Consider the following 21,502-nt stretch of genomic DNA (forward strand, 5'->3'; position numbering starts at 1 on the left):
AAGCCCATGCAGGTCACAAGGAGAACATACAAACTCATTACAGACACCTGATGATTCAAACCCGTGTTGCTGGCAACATCGTGCCAACGTTGTTGGTTTCCATGCTGCAGGGCTCTACAACTAAGGAAAGGAATAAAGAAGATGCCAATCATTCTAATTGGAAGTAATGAAGTTGATAAGCTTACCAGTTCCTGGGAACAAGGTGGTCCCGGCATGAGAACGGAGACCAGCAGAGAGAGATCAAAGAACTATAGTTCTGAATGAAATGAGAACGGAAACTAATCAATCTCAGTCAGAGACACCAAGGACTGAAGGAATGCATTTAATTCAATTCCTCCATCACCTCATTTCATTTGGGCCCAAGGGTTCCTCACAATGTGGTGTTTGGGGCCTTTGGAAATGGAAGGCATGAATTACAAGGGGAGGTTGGTGAGGTTAGGACTTTTCTCCCTGGAGGCAAAGTGGGTACCTTACAGAGGTTTATAAAATCAGGAGGGGCATAGCTAAGATAGTCAGTCCTATTCAAATAGATCACAGAAAATCTAATACCTCTGCAACCTGGTGTAACAACCCTTTACAGGATATAAAAAGCTAAAAGGTTTAAACCCTATAGAAATTCATACTTCAAAGAACAGGGTGCTGTTATAAAGACATCACACGTTCCACTTTATTAACAGACATCAATTCCTCAACCTACAACAATAAAAACATATTAAGTTGGCAACTGAATGCAAGCTGGAGACTCCAGATGCTGGAATCTGAATCTGTTGGAGAAACTCAGTGGGTCGAGCAGCACCAGTGGGAGAAAAACACAGACCATTCTTTTTCTCCCACTAATGCTGCTTGATTTGCTGAGGTCCTCCAGCAGATTATTTAGCTTTAACTTGCCACCTTCCTACTTTTCTATCAAACATCTGCAACACTGTACAACCCTGCTTAGCTGTAGTAACTCCACTCCAAATGTAGTACTTGGGTTATGAATGAGATCCGTTCTTACGTATGTCTTTAAGTTGAATTTGTAGATAAGTCGGAACAGGTTCATACGGTTCTTATTTAGCATCAGTTAGTCAAATGTTGGAGGAGTCACGTGATGGAGTAGTGGCCGGACGGTGAACTCCAGCCCTCTCCAGAAAAGTCGGGAAAAACAAGAGAAAACACAAAGGCACAGAAGTAAAAGTTACAGAAAAGTGAGTATAAAGGTGGAAAGAAGATGGCGACAAAAAAAGAAAAATCGAAAGCAACGGCAAGAAGAGAGGAAGAGAAGACAAAGGAGGAAAAAGGTGAAGGCCTTACCTGTCCGAAGAGGCCCGCTGCGGAGAGAGAAACCCGCTCCCTCAGGTCGGTAAATAATGGACTACAAAAATGGCTCGCTGAGCCGAGTAAAAGTGCGCAACCGCGCATGCGCGATGCGAATGAAAAAAAACACACCGACGGGAGGGGGGACCAGCTGGGGAGTCGATCTCCACAGCCGGCAACGACAGCTGCAGAACACCTGCAGCAAGAAGAGACCACAGAAGACAATAGAAACAAGAAAGAAGAGGAGGAAAGGGCAACAAAGAAACAACAGATGGTCAACCCAGAGGAAGAAGAAGAGGAAGAGTATGGTGAAATAGAAGAAGAAAAGATAGGCAAGGCAAAGGATATACTTGCTCTTATTAAAGGATACATGGAGTCATTTAAAGAATGGCAAACACAGGAATTTAAGGATTTAAGAAAAAGAATAAACAACACAGAAGAGAAAATAAATAAAATGGAGATGACCTTAACAGAAATGGGAAAAAAAATGGACAAGATGGAAGAGCGGGCAGTAGCAGCAGAAATGGAGGTAGAAGACTTAAAAAAGAAATTGGAGAAATCTAATAAAAAAACTAAAGAGACACAAGAACTACTAGCTCAAAAAATAGATACAATGGAAAACCATAACAGAAGAAATAACATAAAGATAGTGGGCCTTAAGGAAGATGAAGAAGGCAAGAATATGAGGGAGTTTATAAAAGAGTGGATCCCTAAGACCCTAGGATGTCCAGAACTACAGCATGAAATGGAAATAGAAAGGGCACATAGAGTATTGGCCTCTAAACCACAACCACAACAAAAACCAAGATCTATTGTAGTAAAATTCCTAAGATATACTACAAGAGAAAAGGTACTGGAGAAGACAATGGAAAAAGTAAGAGAGGGCAACAAACCACTGGAGTATAAAGGGCAAAAAATCTTCATTTATCCAGATATAAGTTTTGAACTCCTAAAGAAAAGAGTTCAATACAGCAAAGGCGATTTTATGGAAGAAAGGGTATAAATTTATACTAAAGCATCCAGCGGTATTGAAAATATTTATTCCAGGACAACAAAACAGACTATTCTCGGATCCAGAAGAAGCACGAAAATTTGCAGAACAATTACAAAAATAGACTGAGGGAGGAAGACGGGTAATGAGAGTTAAAATGATCACGATTGATATGTATGTGGGTAAAGACAAAAATAGACTGAGGGATGAAGACGGGTAATGAGAGTAAAAATGATCACGATTTATATGTATGCGGGTAAAGAGGTATAAGAGTGAATAGAGACAATGAGCATACATGAATGTATCTGTACTTAGAGGAAAATATAGATAGTATAGACAAGAATTAATAAGGGAAGGTAATGGAATAGAGAGAATAAGGAGGGAATTAAAAGAGTGACCTTTGTGACATATGAAAAGTGAAATCTTTTCTGGGGGAGGCGGGGTGGGGGGAAATAGCGGTCACTGCAAAATCAGTTGACGCTTGCGAGTGGATTCGCAAATCCAAATGGAGAGGGGAGATGTGGTTGTCCGACAAGGGATAAAGGACAACTCAGGAGGTGAAGGGGAGATTGGGGATAAATAAGATAGAAATAGGAGAATAAGGAAAATGTTAGATGTTGTAGGAATGTTGTCTTATAAAGAGTTGAAAATAAGAAAACAGAAATGGAAAAGGAGGAAAAGTAATGATGGAAAAACGGAAAGAGAAGATAAACAAAATATAAAAGGGCTACGCTGAACTATATGTCTTTAAATATTAATGGAATACATAACCAAATTAAAAGGAAGAAACTACCAAATTTAAATGAATAAAGGTATTCCATTAGAAAAAATAACATATTGGTTAAGAAATAATATTGAAATATTCGAACAAGTATAGGAGCCTTACATTAAATACAATAGCGAAAACCTACCGGGGACAAACATTACCTAAGTTGATGGAAGGAGAAGGAAAGAAAAGAATGGACTCAGTAGAATTTCTGGTGTAATTTTGTTGAATGACAACATTGTCTGACTGGCTTAATGCAACCTAGATTGTATACCTAAAATGGATGAGAGGGGGGGGGTGGGGGGGTGGTTTGGGAGGAAAGGGGAGGGGGGAGAAAAAGTCACTGTATATGTGTGAAAAAGAAATAGTGTATATCATGGCTAATGTGATTTATGGTGTGAAAAATAAAAAAAATATTGGAAAAAAAAAATTAGTCAAATGTTTGTTTTAGTACTGTAAAAAAATACATTAAAGAAACACTTCTTAAAGAAGGAAAAAAGATTATGATGAAAAGTTAACACTTACTCTCATTCCATCAACGAAAAGGCCATTTGTGAGGTAACATTATGTGTACGAGTGAATTAGGAGCGCAATTTGTCCCAAGTACAAGTTGTCTGCAAGTCGGACATTCATAACCCGGGGACTCCCTGTACAGGGGTTCCTCGATTTACGCTGGGATTGCGTTCCGCTAAACCCATCATAAGTCGAAAAAGAATACAGTACCACACCGACCAAACATCATAGCCTAGCCTACGTTAAACATGCTCACAACACTTACAGCTGGGCAAATTTATCTAAAACAAAGCCTATTGTATAATTAAATGTTGAATACCTTTATTCCACACAAAAAAACCCAATTTTTAATCCTAAAATATAGAGATAACAACCATTGTAATTTTGAAAAATCATACATCAGATCACCATTAAGTAGAGGAACATCTGTCCCCGGTTATGGAATGGTGCGCCCTGGAATCGGCCTGCGTGCGTTTACTCCTGCCGCGGCCGAGTAAAGGGGATGCAGCATTGGTTGAGGATCAGTAAGAAAAGTTCTAGTAGAAAATTTTTTAAGACTGGAGAGAACTCTGCAATGGAGTTCACAGTTGTTAGTGTTTAGACTATTGGTTTTTGAGGTGTGTATTAAACTCTGAAATACACTAAACAGTTCTCATCGACCGCTCCCAGCCCGGGGCTCGGCTGCCAATGGTCGGGCTGTGCGGGCTGCCGGGGTTTGCCTGGCAACGGCAGCCTGTGTTCAGCGCTTGGGCAGCGGTGCGGGCAGGCCCGGTCTCGGCTGGCTGTCTCTCCCCGTGATGCGGCCGTTACCTCAGGCGAATTCTTCCGACTGCTTGCAGCTGGGAGACAGTGGCACACAGTTTGAGGGGGAGAGTTGGAGAGAAAAGTCAATAGGGGAAGGTAAAAAAGAAATTGAAAAAGAGGGGAGAGGGGGTTACCTGAAATGAGGACAATCGCCATTCTAATTTCATGACGAGTGCATTTTTTTTAATCAACCCATGAGGTCAGTTCAGCTCTGAAAAAAGTTTGGGTAAATGAGGATTTCAGAGAATCCGATTTCGGATAATCGAAGTTGTACTGTATAACCATCTTACAGCATTACTATAAATAAATAGGGCCTGTTGCTGCCGCCGCTGGAGGCCCGAGGTCCTGCTACCGCCCGGGGGGCCCGTGGTCCTATTGCTGCCGCCGCCGGGGGCTCGAGGACAAACAAGATCGAGTCAGATACAGCAATGAGCTCTCTGAACCCTTCTCCATTGACAACGGCGTGAAGCAAGGCTGCGTCCTCGCACCAACCCTCTTTACTATCTTCTTCAGCATGATGCTGAACCAAGCCATGAAAGACCTCAACAATGAAGACGGTGTTTACATCCGGTACCGCACGGATGGCAGTCTCTTCAATCTGAGGCGCCTGCAAGCTCACACCAAGACACAAGAGCAACTTGTCCGTGAACTACTCTTTGCAGATGATGCCGCCTTAGTTGCCCATTCAGAGCCAGCTCTCCAGCGCATGACATCCTGTTTTGCGGAAACTGCCAAAATCTTTGGCCTGGAAGTCAGCCTGAAGAAAACTGAGGTCCTCCATCAGCCAGCTCCCCACCATGGCCACCAGCCCCCCCACATCTCCATCGGGCACACAGAACTCAAAACGGTCAACCAGTTTACCTACCTCGGCTGCACCATTTCATCTGATGCAAGGATCGACAAAGAGATAGACAACAGACTCGCCAAGGCAAATAGCGCCTTTGGAAGACTACACAAAAGAGTCTGGAAAAACAACCACCTGAAGAAACACACAAAGATCAGCGTGTACAAAGCCGTTGTCATAACCACGCTCCTGTTTGGCTCCGAATCATGGGTCCTCTACCGGCATCACCTACGGCTCCTAGAACGCTTCCATCAGCGCTATCTCCGCTCCATCCTCAACATTCATTGGAATGACTTCATCACCAACATCGAAGTACTCGAGCTGGCAGAGTCCGCAAGCATCGAATCCATGCTGCTGAAGACCCAACTGCGCTGGATGGGTCACGTCTCCAGAATGTAGGACCATCGCCTTCCCAAGATCATGTTCTATGGCGAGCTCTCCACTGGCCACCGAGACAGAGGTGCACCAAAGAAGAGGTTCAAGGACTGCCTAAAGAAATCTCTTGGTGCCTGCCACATTGACCACTGCCAGTGGGCTGATCTCGCCTCCAACCGTGCATCTTGGCGCCTCACAGTTCGGCGGGCAGCAACCTCCTTTGAAGAAGACCGCAGAGCCCACCTCACTGACAAAAGACAAAGGAGGAAAAACCCAACACCCAACCCCAACCCACCAATTTTCCCTTGCAACCGCTGCAACCGTGCCTGCCTCGGACTTGTCAGTCACCAACGAGCCTGCAGCAGACGTGGACATACCCCTCCATAAATCTTCGTCTGCGAAGCCAAGCCAAAGAAGAAAAAGAAGAAAAAAGAGAGGAACATCTGCATTACTTTTTCATGTGGAATACAGATGTGACGACGTATTTCTTTCCTTCACTGGTAAAAATTTGGCCATACAACATTGGAGCCGAAATAGGCTATTCAACCTATCAAGTCTGCCCTCCCATTTAATAATGATAAATAATTACTCTCATAACCCGCTCCTAAAATACCTTCAAGCTAAATCTTTTTTTAAAACAATGATTCCGATGAGAACAAGGTTAAAAGGATATTTGAGCTGAAGTTGCCAACAAGACGATTAGCAACTATTGATCATGTGCTGATTGAATATGATGCTTGCAGTTCAAAGTCTTGATGGAGATACAATAATGGCAACCCAATTGTGAAGCCGCTGTGCAATGGTGCAGGGAGTTGAACAGCTTCCTCTGAGGGCTGTGCTACCGAACGGGAGACAATAGGAGCACCAGCTTTGCTTCCTGATCTTTGTGACCACATTCCCGCAGAGCCTGCATGGACAGGCTTTCCGATCCAGTTTGCTACTGAGCCACCCTTGACCATGACCAGCCAGTTCACTGCTATGGTTCAGACAGTGGAAGGGGGGGGGGGGGGGGCGGCGGGGAGGAGATGAAGCTGGAAGTGGGCCCACAATTCCACCATGACTCAGCACCTTCACTCAGGGCAGATGTGACGTAAAATTAATACACTGGGAATCAACATCAAGCAGTACAGGAGCTACTGATCAAGAACATTCCAGAGATCTGTAGATCTTGGATTTCCTCCGCTCCTTCCTCCAGTAAGTTTTCAGTTGATAAAGCTTATTTTTGGGGGCAGGGGAGGGAATCCAGTAAATTCCTAACACCACCACCTAATGAGATTACTTTAGAACATTGCAGCACAGGGTCTTCAGCCCACAATATTGAGCCGAACTACTCCTCAACACTCTAATCCTTCCCTAACTTACACCATATACCTCTATTTTTCTTACATCCATGTGCCTTTCTAAGGGTCTTTTAAATGTCCTTTTTGTACCAGCCTCCACCACCAGCAGCAAGGCAGTCCAGACCTACTGCTCCGTGTAAAAAAAAACAACTCCCTTAAACTTTCCTGCACTCACCTTAAACAGATGCCCTCTGGTATTTGCTATTATTACCACAAGAAAAAGGTGCTGGCTGTCCCACACTATGTGAGCCCCTCATAATCTTATAAACCTCTATTATGTCATTTCACACTTCATCACTCCAAAGAGAAAGTCCCTAGCTCAGTCAAACTTGCGTTCCACAATCACAGCTGTTAAAAGCAAAGTTTACAACCGTTTTATCCAAGTTGCCAGCAGTGCTCACATCCATAAAATTAACAATTAATACCTCATATGAAGCCATCACTCATCAACCTTCGTTGTGACTTGGACTGTGAGATTCACACCTGGTTTCTCAAAGGGAAGCCTCAAAATACTCCAACACAATGAAGACACAATGTTGGATCCAATCCACACTTTAAACTGCCAAAAACAACAACAAACAACATCTTTTTAGAGGATGCCCATTTAAAGGATGATCTATCCTGGACCCACAACACCTCCTCATTAGTCAGGAAGGTGCAGCAGTGCCTACACTTCCCGAGGATGAAGAGGGCAAAGCTACCAGCCACCATCCTAAAATCTTTCTACAAGAGTACTTCTTAACAACTTTCAACAAGAGTACAATGGAGAGTGTCCTGGCTGTCTGCATCATAGTGTGGTCAGTACGGAGAATGATTAAAACTACTGAGAAGATCACTGGGGTTTCCCATCCCTCTAGCAACAATATCTCCAGGAAGCAGTGATTAAAGAGAGCTCGGAGAATCATTGAGGATCTTCCCATCCACCACACATATCTTTGAGACAAGGAAGTACAGGAGCATAAAAAACCAGGACATCCTGGCTGGGAAACAGCTCTTCCCACAGGTGGTGAGACTGCTAAACAATTCTAGAAACCCATAATTTTTCTTATATATATTTATTTTCTATCACTTGTGTGTAGGGTGCACTAAGTGTCTGTGTGCATGCACCATGAACTGGAGGTGCACTGTTTTGTCGTGTTCTATATGTACAGTCAGATGACAATAAAACTGAACTTGATCGTTAGATCAGTACTGCCTGATGAGTAGATTTTGAGCCTACTAAAAGCCAATTCCAAGTTTCAGATTACTGCTGCAAAGATTACATCATTTGCAGCAGTGGGAAAAACCATAATGACAAAATGAAACTTGGAACATTGGAATTCCTAAACAGACAAAAGAAAAATTAGGATCTATTCAATGCCTCTTCTGCCATCCCACCAGTTGTTACAAGCAAAATAAAGATCAATTGCTGCAGTTACACAATCGAATAACACTGGACAATGAAGATTTTACTCACTGAAAACGCTTGGGTATATTTTATGGATTTTGGGTCATGAAAAATCACCTTAACATTTTCCTATCACATACCATTTTTTAGATATAACCTATTTTGGTGATTTCAGTCATATTTTAAGCTTTCTTCAAGCATACAAAACATCATTCATTTTCTGCATTCACTCTTGGACCTCTTCCCAGCTGATCTTGGTGCAGTGACGAACATGGTGAAAGGTTTCACCAGGACACTGCGGCCGTGGAGAATCAGGGCAACTGGAATCCATCAGTGCTGGCCGACTATTGTTGGACACTGAGACAAGAGGCATCAGGTGCTGAGAACAAATGAAAATCAGCGGCAAAACATTTTTAGGTCAGTTGAACGAACACAATGTGTCAGCGTGTTTAATCGCAAAATGATGCTGAAGTTAATTTAATGTTTCTCCAACTTCCCACGTGATACAGCAAATCTGAAACCATCTTTGTGTTCAGCTTGAAGTTGTCTATCATAATCCCCAATATTTATTCAAACCTTTTGAAAAAAAATTGTTGTCCAGTGTGAGAGAAGGAAAAATCCAGCAGTAAGGAGCAAACTAAAGATTTTAGCATTTATTTTCCAGATCCTCCGCATCAGTGGGAATCATTTCCAATCTGTAGTTGCCCTTGAATAACATGGCAGTGATCTGCCCCTTTAAGCAGCTGAAGACCTTCTGATGAAGGCCCTCCCATAAGGCTGTGGGGGCAGGGTACTCCAGGATTATTTATTCATTTTGCCAGTCTCTCCTCTGTGGCTGAGCTTTCCTCTTGATCTGCTGTGGCTCACCCAATGACCATCTTAGCAGGTAGCAGTCTTAGGCAGGTAGTTACCGGATTTTCTCCCAAAAATACGCTTTAAATTTAGACATGGTTACAGGCCCTTCTGGCCCACGAGCCTGCACTGCCCAATTACACCTAATTGACCTCCAACCCCCCCCCCCCCAGTATATTTTTCTTGAAGGGTAGGAGGAAACTGGAGCACCTGGAGGAAAGTCATGCAGACACAGGGAGAACGCAAAAACTTCTTGCAGACAGCGCGGGATTTGAACCCCGTCCCCGGTCACTGTAACAGCGTTGCACTCACCACTAGACTAACCATGCTGCTTGCTCTACACTGAAATTCAGTTATACAATGAAGATTTTACGTCTGTCCATTCACAGTTCAAGATGAAGTTTCCATTTACATACAAGATTCACAATACATTGGCCGAACATCATTTGTCCCTCACAATTTCCAGGCCTAACAGTCTGAGGGATTAGTGCATAAATTGCACTGTAGTTTCTAACCTAGGTTTGTCCAAGCTGATGAACACCATTATCCATAAAGATCCAAATTTCAGTGCAGGGAAACACCACCAGCTTGCACGTTTCCCTTGAAGCTACACAACATATCGACTTGAATACATACTGGCGATATTTCAACACCATTGAGTCTGAATCCTGTGTGCCAGTAAGTTATAATGAGGAATCAATCTGTCCTCAACGATGCTGAGCTGTTAGAGGGCTGCAGGTGCTGAACTGATCCAGGCAGATGGAGAGTATTCCATCCTGTTGCAGACCCCTGCCTCGGAAAGGTTTTGCCCTCTGGAGGTAACGTCATTCACCACGTGGCTTCGGACCAGCACTTGTAGAAACATTGTTTGTATGGATGGCCCCAGTCAAACCAGGCTACAGAAGGCAATCAGTGATGGGAATGCAACTGGATGTAAAGGGAAGGTGTTTTTTTTAATGAGATTATCATTGTTTGACATTTTTGTGGTTTGAGATACTTCAAACGTAGAATATTACAGCACAGTACAGGCCCTTCAGCCCTCAAATTGTAATGAGGATGTGGAGAGTCTGCGGAGGGATAGAGTTAAGCTGGATGAGTGGGCAAAGGTCTGGCAGATGGAGTACAATGTTAGTAAGTGTGAGGTGATCCACTTTGGCAAGAAAAATAAAAGAGCTGAATATTATTTAAAGGGTGAAAAACTACAGCATGCTGTTGTGCAGAGGGACTTGGGAGGGCTTGTGCATGAATCGCAAAAAGTTAGGTTGTAGGTGCAGCAGGTTATTAAGAAGGCAAATGGAATGTTGGCCTTCATCGCTCGAGGAATTGAATTCAGGAGTAGGGAGGTCATGTTGCAACTGTATAAGGTACTGGTGAGACTGCACCTGGAGTACCGTGTCCAGTTCTGGTCTCCATATTTGAGGAAGGGTATACTGGCTTTGGAGACGGTCCAGACGAGGTTTACTAGGTTGATCCCTGGGATGAAGGGGTTGACTTATGATGAAAGATTAAATCATCTAGGATTGTATTCGCTCGAGTTCAGAAGAATGAGAGGAGATCTTATAGAAACATATAGGATTATGAAGGGTATGGATAGGATAGATGTAGGAAGGTGTTTTGAGCTGGCCGGGGAAACTAAAACGAGAGGACACAGTCTCAAGATTCGGGGGAGTAGATTTAGGACAGAGATGAGGAAAAATAGTTTTTCCCAGAGAGTAGTGAATGTTTGGAATTCTCTAACCGGGGAAGTGGTTGAGGCTGCCTCATTAAATATATTTAAAATTCAGTTAGATAAATTTTTACATGATAGAGAAATTAGGGGATATGGGGAGAAGGCAGTAGGTGGAGTTAGGTCATAAATTAGATCAGCCATGATCGTATTGAATGGCGGAGCAGGCTCGATGGACCATTTTTGGCCTACTCCTGTTCCTCCTTCCCATGTTCAATGTTGTACCAACCTATATATTCCAACAAAAAAAAACCTAAACCCTTCCTAACTCTTAACCCTCTATGTTTCTTTCATCATCTATGTGCCTGTCTCTCTTCTTTGGCTTGGCTTCGCGGACGAAGATTTATGGAAGGGGTAAAATGTCCACGTCAGCTCCAGGCTCGTTTGTGGCTGACAAGTCCGATACGGGACAGGCAGACACGGTTGCAGCGGTTGCAGGGGAAAATTGGTTGGTTGGGGTTGGGTGTTGGGTTTTTCCTCCTTTGCCTTTTGTCAGTGAGGTGGTCTCTTAAATGCCTGTGATATTTCACCCTCCACCACCGTCCCTGGCAAGGCATTCCAGGTAGCCATAACACTAAAAATCGTACCCCTGATGTCTCCCCTAAACTTTCCTCCCTTCACTTTGTACAGACGTCCTCTAGTGTTTGCTATTCCTGCCCTGGGAAAAAGGTGCTGGCTGTCTACCTTATCTTTGTCTCTCAGAATCTTGAACTTGCCACTTTTCAGCCTATGCCTGCACGTGATGAACGCCTGACTGTATGCACAGGAGGGCTGCATCATTTGCTGAGAAGTTGCACATGGAAATGAACATTGTGCAATCAGTGAACATACCCATTTCCAAAAGGAAATGAAGGTAACCGGTGACCCAGTTGAAGACGTCTGGACCTAGGTTAGTGATTCCAGGACCAGAATGACCAAACCCCATTAACCACAATCACCCTTTTTTGCACAGGATACGAGTTCAATTATTGAACTAATTTTTCATCCTTACATTTAAAAAAAAAATGTAAATGCATCTTTTTTAAAAATGTAGATGGTGCAGCACTGTAACAGGGGCTTTTTGGCTCATGAGCCCATGCCGCCCAATTATACTCAATGAGCCTACATCCCCCAGTAAATTTTGAACAGTCGATGGAAACCAGAGCACCAGGAGGAAAACCCTCACAGACACAGGAAGAACGTACAAACTCATTGCAGACAGCGCCGGGTTTGAACCTGGGTTGCCGGGGCTGTACCAGCGACGCGCTATCCGTGCCACCCAATGCTAACTGTGCCATCCACCTTTATGCCTACCATTTTACAAGATTACCTCAAATGCTCCTCAATATCAAGGGCAGTAACTCACCTCACATTTGGAATTCAGCTCTTCAGACCAAGGCTCTGATGAGATCGGGAGCCAAGTGATCTCCAACTGAGCATCACTGCACAGGTTATAATTGCTTGATAATGTTGCTTGGTGAAACATTGTGTATCACTAAATAATTAACTAGATTAGATATGGCCTGATTTCTTTTTGAACACGACATACCAGGGTAATTTTGTCGGGAAGATTTCAATGTTTTAACTATACCTGAACAAGTTTCTCAGACACACTGATTGCTGTGATCTTCAGGGTGTTGCCCAAACCCAAATGCTGCACGACCTGCTGAGTTTCTCCATCACTTTTGTATGTGGCAGATTTTCTGATTTCTGCACAGTTCACCATTTTGCTGCGACGTCGAGAATCCAAATGGCTGAAAACTGACTTCCACAACAGTGGGATTGCAGAAGGACAGTATGGATCGTTCATTTGGAACTTCTATCTGTGAATTGCTTCCACCTAGTCGTATGTCCTATCTTTGTTGAGGTTGGGAATGTTCCTCAAACCTCCTCCACGTGACATTTAGCTGACGAGATGTCACTTCTATCTGATCAGTTTAACTGAGAGATATTTAACCTGTCTATTGCATGTTGCTTTCCAGGTTCAGCATGTATTTCGACCAATGATGCAGGTTCATCAGGTTGGCATTTCCTAAAGTATTCTAAGTGCTGATCCTGGCATGCCCTTGTCCACTCATTCAGACTGATTCCCTGACGACAGTAATCGTGGAATGAGGCACAGTCCACACCATAAACATTTCAATTCCCCATCCTATTCCCTTGGTGACATGTCTGTTTCATCATTTCCTGCGCTGCCAGACTGAGTCCTCCCGCAAATTGGAGAAACCTCACCTCATCTTCCGTCTGGGTTAACATTAACATCGACTTCTCCGGTTTCCGTTAAACAACTCCCTACCCCTCCATCTTCGTTTCCCTATCTCCTTTCCTCCAGTTCTGTATCTCCCTCTCTTTTCCCCTCTGTCTCCTTTCACAGAGGCAAAACCAATTTTCACCTTTCCTCTTACTATATCCAATTAATACCTTTTGGTTGTTAGATCTGGACTCCTCCCCATCCCATTCTACCCGCTTAATCTCTACTTTTGAATTAAGACATCTGCCTGCTTATTTTCTTATTCCACGAGGAAGGGCTCAGGCCCGAAACGTCGGTAACATATATCTTTACCTCCAATGGTCGCTGCGAGACCAGCTGAGCTCCTCCAGCATTGCTGTGTGTTTTTACTACAATCTCAGTGTCTGCAGAGTCTTGTGTTTCACTCCTTCACTCCACACCATTAACATATCAGACAAATGAAATTTTTTTTGCATTTAAATTCCACAGCTGCACTAGGTTGGATTTGCCAGCCTGGTAATTTACAACTACAATGTTTTAAGTTATTGAAATACTTCACCTCATGATCCTATTTCTAATAGACCAGTGTTTCTCTACCTTTTTTCTTTCCACTCACATACGGATACCATAGGTGATCTGTGGTTAGTAAGGATTACTTAAGGTGATGCGCTGGATGGGTCACGTCTCCAGAATGGAGGACCATCGCCTTCTCAAGATCGTGTTATATGGCGAGCTCTCCACTGGCCACCGTGACAGAGGTGCACCAAAGAAGAGGTACAAGGACTGCCTAAAGAAATCTCTTGGTGCCTGCCACATTGACCACCGCCAGTGGGCTGATATCGCCTCAAACCGTGCATCTTGGCGCCTCACAGTTCGGCGGGCAGCAACCTCCTTTGAAGAAGACCGCAGAGCCCACCTCACGGACAAAAGGCAAAGGAGGAAAAACCCAGCGCCCAACCCCAACCCACCAATAACAGTGCAACCGTGTCTGCCTGTCCCGCATCGGACATGTCAGCCACAAACGAGCCTGCAGCTGACGTGGACATTACCCCTCCATTAATCTCTTGGTGCCTGCCACATTGAGCACCGCCAGTGGGCTGATAACGCCTCAAACCGTGCATCTTGGCGCCTCACAGTTTGGCGGGCAGCAACCTCCTTTGAAGAAGACCGCAGAGCCCACCTCACTGACAAAAGACAAAGGAGGAAAAACCCAACACCCAACCCCAACCAACCAATTTTCCCCTGCAACCGCTGCAATCGAGTCTGCCTGTCCCGCATCGGACTTGTCAGCCACAAACGAGCCTGCAGCTGACGTGGACTTTTTACCCCCTCCATAAATCTTCGTCCGCGAAGCCAAGCCAAAGACTTAAGGTGACATGCAAGTGGGGGATAAAAGGTTGAGCAGCACTATAGGTCACAGACAATTTGCAACTAAGCTGATAAATTGTTCATCTCCCCAGGAAGCCCACTCATAATGACTCATCCAAATACTGCCATACTTGTAGCTTTGAATTTATCACCAGCTATTCCATCAATTGTGTTAATGCCTGCTTCTGAACATGCTGCATGTGGCCAATATCGTCCAACCCCTTATGAATTCTAAGCCTATTAGCAATTCAATTCTCTCTTTAACTATGGAGAGTACACACCACATTCAATTCAACAGTTCTGCTCCTTATCCAAAAGAACATTCACTACAAAAGTGAATGTGACAGAACCACAGCCAACCCCTTGACAAGAAGATAGAGTAAACTGGGTGGCATGGACTCATGTGCCGAAATGGCCTGTTATCGTGTTGCAAGTCTAAATTTAAAAATTAAAATTAAATTCCACCAAATTACACGGGGATTCAAGAGCATGTACTCGACCAACACGTTTATGTACAGCAGAGATACTGGGATAGTTGGGTGTGAACTGTTCATTCACAATGGCAGCGTGACAGATTCTCTGATCTACAGGCTGTTCCCAGGGACACACTCGGAGCAAACATCCAGAGCTGCTGGAAGACCATCAATGGAAAGACATACTTTGGTCTGCCCAAAATCTGTTGGTCTTCCAGCACATGGAGATGTCAGCGCAGGAATGCTGCCCACTTTTCAGGCTGAGGCTTGGTGCAGCCAATGTGAGGGCTCAGTAGGGAAGGATCATGGTCTAAAGTCCTCTTGTCAATGGACATTGAGGGGGTGAGACTGAGGGCAAGTCCCTCAAACAAAAGTGGGGGGTAAGAAAAATAACAAAGAGCCACAGGGTATGGAGAGAGCAAATATAACAATGTAAAAACAAACACACACAAATGCTGGAGAAACTCAGCAGGTCAAGCAGGGTCCTTTATGTAGCAAAGGTGAAGATCCATCACCAACGCTTCAAGCTTGAGCCCTTCATCAAGAAGTGGGAGGACCTTGATGAAGGGTTCAAGCCTGAAACATTGGTGATGGATCTTCACCTTTGCTACATAAAGATGTGGGGGAACCCTGATGAAGGATTCAAGCCTGAAACATTGGTGATGGATCTTCACTTTTGCTACATAAAGATGTGGAGGAACCTTGATGAAGGGCTCAAGCCCGAAACGTTGGTGATGGATCTTCACCTTTGCAACAGAAAGATGTGGGGGAACCCTGATGAAGGGTTCAAGCCTGAAACATTGGTGATGGATCTTCACCTTTGCTACATAAAGATGTGGGGGAACCCTGATGAAGGGCTCAAGCCTGAAATGTTGGTGATGGATCTTCACTTTTGCTACATAAAGATGTGGAGGAACCTTGATGAAGGACTCAAGCCCGAAACGTTGGTGATGGATCTTCACCTTTGCAACAGAAAGATGTGGGGGAACCCTGATGAAGGGTTCAAGCCTGAAACATTGGTGATGGATCTTCACCTTTGCTACATAAAGATGTGGGGGAACCCTGATGAAGGGCTCAAGCCCGAAACGTTGGTGATGAATCTTCACTTTTGCTACATAAAAAATATGGGGGAACCTTGATGAAGGGTTCAAGCCTGAAACGTTGGTGATGGATCTTCACCTTTGCTACATAAAGATGTGGGGAAACCTTGATGAAGGGCTCAAGCCTGAAATGTTGGTGATGGATCTTCACCTTTGCTACATAAAGATGTGGGGAAACCTTGATGAAGGGCTCAAGTCCGAAATGTTGGTGATGGATCTTCACCTTTGCTACATAAAGATGTGGGGGAACCTTGATGAAGGGTTCAAGCCTGAAACGTTGGTGATGGATCTTCACCTTTGCTACATAAAGATGTGGGGAAACCTTGATGAAGGGCTCAAGCCCGAAACATTGGTGATGAATCTTCACTTTTGCTACATAAAAAATATGGGGGAACCTTGATGAAGGGTTCAAGCCTGAAACGTTGGTGATGGATCTTCACCTTTGCTACATAAAGATGTGTGGGAACCCTGATGAAGAGCTCAAGTCCGAAATGTTGGTGATGGATCTTCACCTTTGCTACATAAAGATGTGGGGAAACCTTGATGAAGGGCTCAAGTCCGAAATGTTGGTGATGGATCTTCACCTTTGCTACATAAAGATGTGGGGGAACCTTGATGAAGGGTTCAAGCCTAAAACGTTGGTGATGGATCTTCACCTTTGCTACATAAAGATGTGGGGGAACCTTGATGAAGGGCTCAAGTCCGAAATGTTGGTGATGGATCTTCACCTTTGCTACATAAAGATGTGGGGGAACCTTGATGAAGGGTTCAAGCCTGAAACGTTGGTGATGGATCTTCACCTTTGCTACATAAAGATGTGGGGAAACCTTGATGAAGGGCTCAAGCCCGAAACATTGGTGATGAATCTTCACTTTTGCTACATAAAAAATATGGGGGAACCTTGATGAAGGGTTCAAGCCTGAAACGTTGGTGATGGATCTTCACCTTTGCTACATAAAGATGTGGGGGAACCCTGATGAAGGGCTCAAGTCCGAAATGTTGGTGATGGATCTTCACCTTTGCTACATAAAGATGTGGGGAAACCTTGATGAAGGGCTCAAGTCCGAAATGTTGGTGATGGATCTTCACCTTTGCTACATAAAGATGTGGGGGAACCTTGATGAAGGGCTCAAGCCTGAAACGTTGGTGATGGATCTTCACCTTTGCTACATAAAGATGTGGGGGAACCTTGATGAAGGGCTCAAGTCCGAAATGTTGGTGATGGATCTTCACCTTTGCTACATAAAGATGTGGGGGAACCTTGATGAAGGGTTCAAGCCTGAAACGTTGGTGATGGATCTTCACCTTTGCTACATAAAGATGTGGGGAAACCTTGATGAAGGGCTCAAGCCCGAAACATTGGTGATGAATCTTCACTTTTGCTACATAAAAAATATGGGGGAACCTTGATGAAGGGTTCAAGCCTGAAACGTTGGTGATGGATCTTCACCTTTGCTACATAAAGATGTGGGGGAACCCTGATGAAGGGCTCAAGTCCGAAATGTTGGTGATGGATCTTCACCTTTGCTACATAAAGATGTGGGGAAACCTTGATGAAGGGCTCAAGTCCGAAATGTTGGTGATGGATCTTCACCTTTGCTACATAAAGTGTTCTGTTTTTCCACCAAACGTAGCAATGTACATTGATATGACTGACATTATGAGTGTAAAAGTACTTGAACAGTTTGTTTGTAAATAATTTATTGTGAATAAAATATATTTTTGGTGTAAAGAAAAAGTGGAGGTGAAAGGACTGAAGAAACAGCGGGGGGCGGGGGGATGGAACATTGAATGTGGCGTTTAGAATAAGCTTCAAAAGGTATAGGTAACATTTGTTTTATGTCTTTGAGCTCTCAAACACCTGAAGTTTATCTCTTATAAGATGCAATTTTGGGCATCCTGGAGCCCTTCGCCAAGCAAAATGTAGACAGTCTCAGGAGCTCAGAGCTTGATCAAGGCTTAAGCCGAACCCGTTCGTTATGGATCTTTATCTTTGCTGTATAAAGTCCACAGATTGACCTGCTGAGTTAATGCAGCATTTTTTTTACAAATGGGCTGGTTTCAAACAGCGTCCTCTAACCTTGAGGGTGCATCTATCGATCTGTTTTGAATGCAATGCAAAGCTGAGGGTTCACGGCGCCCCGGGGTGCACAAGGGAGGTGAAGAGAGAGAGAGGGAGAGCGAGGGAGAGGATAGGCGCTAGCGCAATGCAGGTCAGGACGAGGCCGGGTCCAGGTGGAGCGGCCGCACTGGGCGGCGGGCCTCACATCGGGCCACGAAGGAGGAGGCGACTTACCCATCCCCATCCCCATCCCCATCCCCATCCCCATCCCCATCCCCATCCCCATCCCCATCCCCATCCCCATCCCCATCCCCATCCCCATCCCCACCACATCCAACCCCAGATCTTACTCACCCTGTCCGGCCGGTCGCCGAGGAAGCTCCACAGTCCCGTCAGGGCAAGGCACCCCGCCTCCGGGCCGTGCCTGTCAGTCACAGGGAGCCCCGCCTCCTGACCGCGCCTGCCAATCACAGCGCATCATCCCGCCTGCCGGCCGCGCCTGCCAATCGCAGGGCATCATCCCGCCTGCTGGCCGCGACTGCCAATCACAGCCTGCCATCCCGCCTGCCCGCCAGCCGCGCCTGCCAATCACAGCGCAATATCCCGCCTGCCGAACGCGCCTGCCAATCACAGCCTGTCATCCCGCCTACCCGTCGCCCTGCCAATCACAACGCATCATCCCGCCTGTCGGCCGCACCTGCCAATCACAGCGCATCATCCCGCCTACCGGCCGCCCTGCCAATCTCAGCGCATCATCCCGCCTGTCGGCCGACCTGCCAATCACAGCGCATCATCCCGCCTGTCGGCCGCACCTGCCAATCACAGCGCATCATCCCGCCTACCGGTCGCCCTGCCAATCACGGCGCATCATCCCGCCTGTCGGCCGCACCTGCCAATCACAGCGCATTATCCCGCCTACCGGCCGCCCTGCCAATCACGGCGCATCATTTCGCCTGTCGGCCGCACCTGCCAATCACAGCGCATCATCCCGCCTGCCGGCCGCCCTGCCAATCGCACAGCATTTCCGGCCGCGCCCGTCAGCCGCACCCCCCCCACCCCCCCATTCCAAACCTGCGCCTGCCAATCACACACCACCCCGCCTTCGGTGGTGTCCACCAATCGCACGTCACTCCGCCTCCCGACCGAGCCTCCGGTCGCGCCTGCCAATCACATCGTTCCGCCTTCAGACCGCGGGCCAATCAGGCATTAGCAGGTCTCGGGGCTGCCAATGACAGACCACTTCAATGCAAACGGCGCTGGTAGGACTGAGTGTGTCAAGCGGCGTCTATGGAGAGAACAGAGTGAATGCAAAGTGTCAGCTCCGATCAGGGGGTCACAAGGGCTGCAGATGCTTCAATGCAAACGGCGCTGGATGGACTGAGTGTGTCAGGCAGCGTCTATGGACAGAACAGAATGGATGCAAAGTGTCAGTTTCGATCAGGGGGGTCACAAGGGCTGCAGATGCTTCAATGCAAACGGCGCTGGAAGGACTGAGTGTGTCAAGCGGCGTCTATGGAGAGAACAGAATGGATGCAAAGTGTCAGCTTCGATCAGGGGGTCACAAGGGCTGCAGATGCTTCAATGCAAACGGCGCTGGAAGGACTGATTGTGTCAAGCGGCGTCTATGGAGAGAACAGAATGAATGGAAAGTGTCAGCTCCGATCAGGGGGTCACAAGGGCTGCAGATGCTTCAATGCAAACGGCGCTGGAAGGACAGAGTGTGTCAAGCAGCATCTAAGGAGAGAACAGAGTGAATGCAAAGTGTCATCCCCGATCAGGGGGTCACAAGGGCTGCAGATGCTTCAATGCAAACGGCTCTGGAAGGACTGAGTGTCAAGCAGCATCTAAGGAGAGAACAGAGTGAATGCAAAGTGTCATCTCCGATCAGGGGGTCACAAGGGCTGCAAATGCTTCAATGCAAACGGCGCTGGAAGGACTGAGTGTGTCAAGCGGCGTCTATGGAGAGAACAGAATGGATGCAAAGTGTCAGCTTCGATCAGGGGGTCACAAGGGCTGCAGATGCTTCAATGCAAACGGCGCTGGAAGGACTGAGTGTGTCAGGCAGTGTCTATGGAGAGAACAGAATGGATGCAAAGTGTCAGCTTCGATCAGGGGGTCACAAGGGCTGCAGATGCTTCAATGCAAACGGCGCTGGAAGGACTGTGTGTCAGGCAGCGTCTATGGAGAGAACAGAATGAATGGAAAGTGTCAGCTCCGATCAGGGGGTCACAAGGGCTGCAGATGCTTCAATGCAAACGGCGCTGGAAGGACTGAGTGTGTCAAGCGGCGTCTATGGAGAGAACAGAATGGATGCAAAGTGTCAGCTTCGATCAGGGGGTCACAAGGGCTGCAGATGCTTCAATGCAAACGGCGCTGGAAGGACTGAGTGTGTCAGGCAGCGTCTATGGAGAGAACAGAATGAATGGAAAGTGTCAGCTCCGATCAGGGGGTCACAAGGGCTGCAGATGCTTCAATGCAAACGGCGCTGGAAGGACTGAGTGTGTCAGGCAGCGTCTATGGAGAGAACAGAATGAATGGAAAGTGTCAGCTCCGATCAGGGGGTCACAAGGGCTGCAGATGCTTCAATGCAAACGGCGCTGGAAGGACTGAGTGTGTCAGGCAGTGTCTATGGAGAGAACAGAATGGATGCAAAGTGTCAGCTTCGATCAGGGGGTCACAAGGGCTGCAGATGCTTCAATGCAAACGGCGCTGGAAGGACTGTGTGTCAGGCAGCGTCTATGGAGAGAACAGAATGAATGGAAAGTGTCAGCTCCGATCAGGGGGTCACAAGGGCTGCAGATGCTTCAATGCAAACGGCGCTGGAAGGACTGAGTGTGTCAAGCGGCGTCTATGGAGAGAACAGAATGGATGCAAAGTGTCAGCTTCGATCAGGGGGTCACAAGGGCTGCAGATGCTTCAATGCAAACGGCGCTGGAAGGACTGAGTGTGTCAGGCAGCGTCTATGGAGAGAACAGAATGAATGGAAAGTGTCAGCTCCGATCAGGGGGTCACAAGGGCTGCAGATGCTTCAATGCAAACGGCGCTGGAAGGACTGAGTGTGTCAGGCAGCGTCTATGGAGAGAACAGAATGAATGGAAAGTGTCAGCTCCGATCAGGGGGTCACAAGGGCTGCAGATGCTTCAATGCAAACGGCGCTGGAAGGACTGAGTGTGTCAGGCAGCGTCTATGGAGAGAACAGAATGAATGGAAAGTGTCAGCTCCGATCAGGGGGTCACAAGGGCTGCAGATGCTTCAATGCAAACGGCGCTGGAAGGACTGAGTGTGTCAGGCAGCGTCTATGGAGAGAACAGAATGAATGGAAAGTGTCAGCTCCGATCAGGGGGTCACAAGGGCTGCAGATGCTTCAATGCAAACGGCGCTGGAAGGACTGAGTGT

The 21,502-nt window shown here is 46.2% G+C and overlaps 1 protein-coding gene across 2 annotated transcripts in view; it reads right to left on the reverse strand.

The window, feature by feature from the left end:
* The window catches only part of usp33 (ubiquitin specific peptidase 33), a 126,590-nt gene extending 108,036 nt beyond the window's left edge, over positions 1 to 18,554 (reverse strand). Inside the window, exons 1-2 of one of the 2 annotated variants that reach the window (XM_069939307.1) lie at positions 18,461 to 18,554; positions 186 to 256 (exon numbers count right to left, since the gene is read on the reverse strand). The gene's annotated coding sequence lies outside the window, so the exon portion shown is untranslated. The remainder of the gene's footprint in view (positions 1 to 185; positions 257 to 18,460) is intronic. The other variant, XM_069939308.1, reaches the window with a different exon arrangement.
* Between the last annotated feature and the right edge of the window lie 2,948 nt (positions 18,555 to 21,502).

Source organism: Narcine bancroftii, chromosome 5 (genome assembly GCF_036971445.1).
Source record: "Narcine bancroftii isolate sNarBan1 chromosome 5, sNarBan1.hap1, whole genome shotgun sequence".
NCBI classification, from domain to species: Eukaryota; Metazoa; Chordata; class Chondrichthyes; order Torpediniformes; family Narcinidae; genus Narcine; species Narcine bancroftii.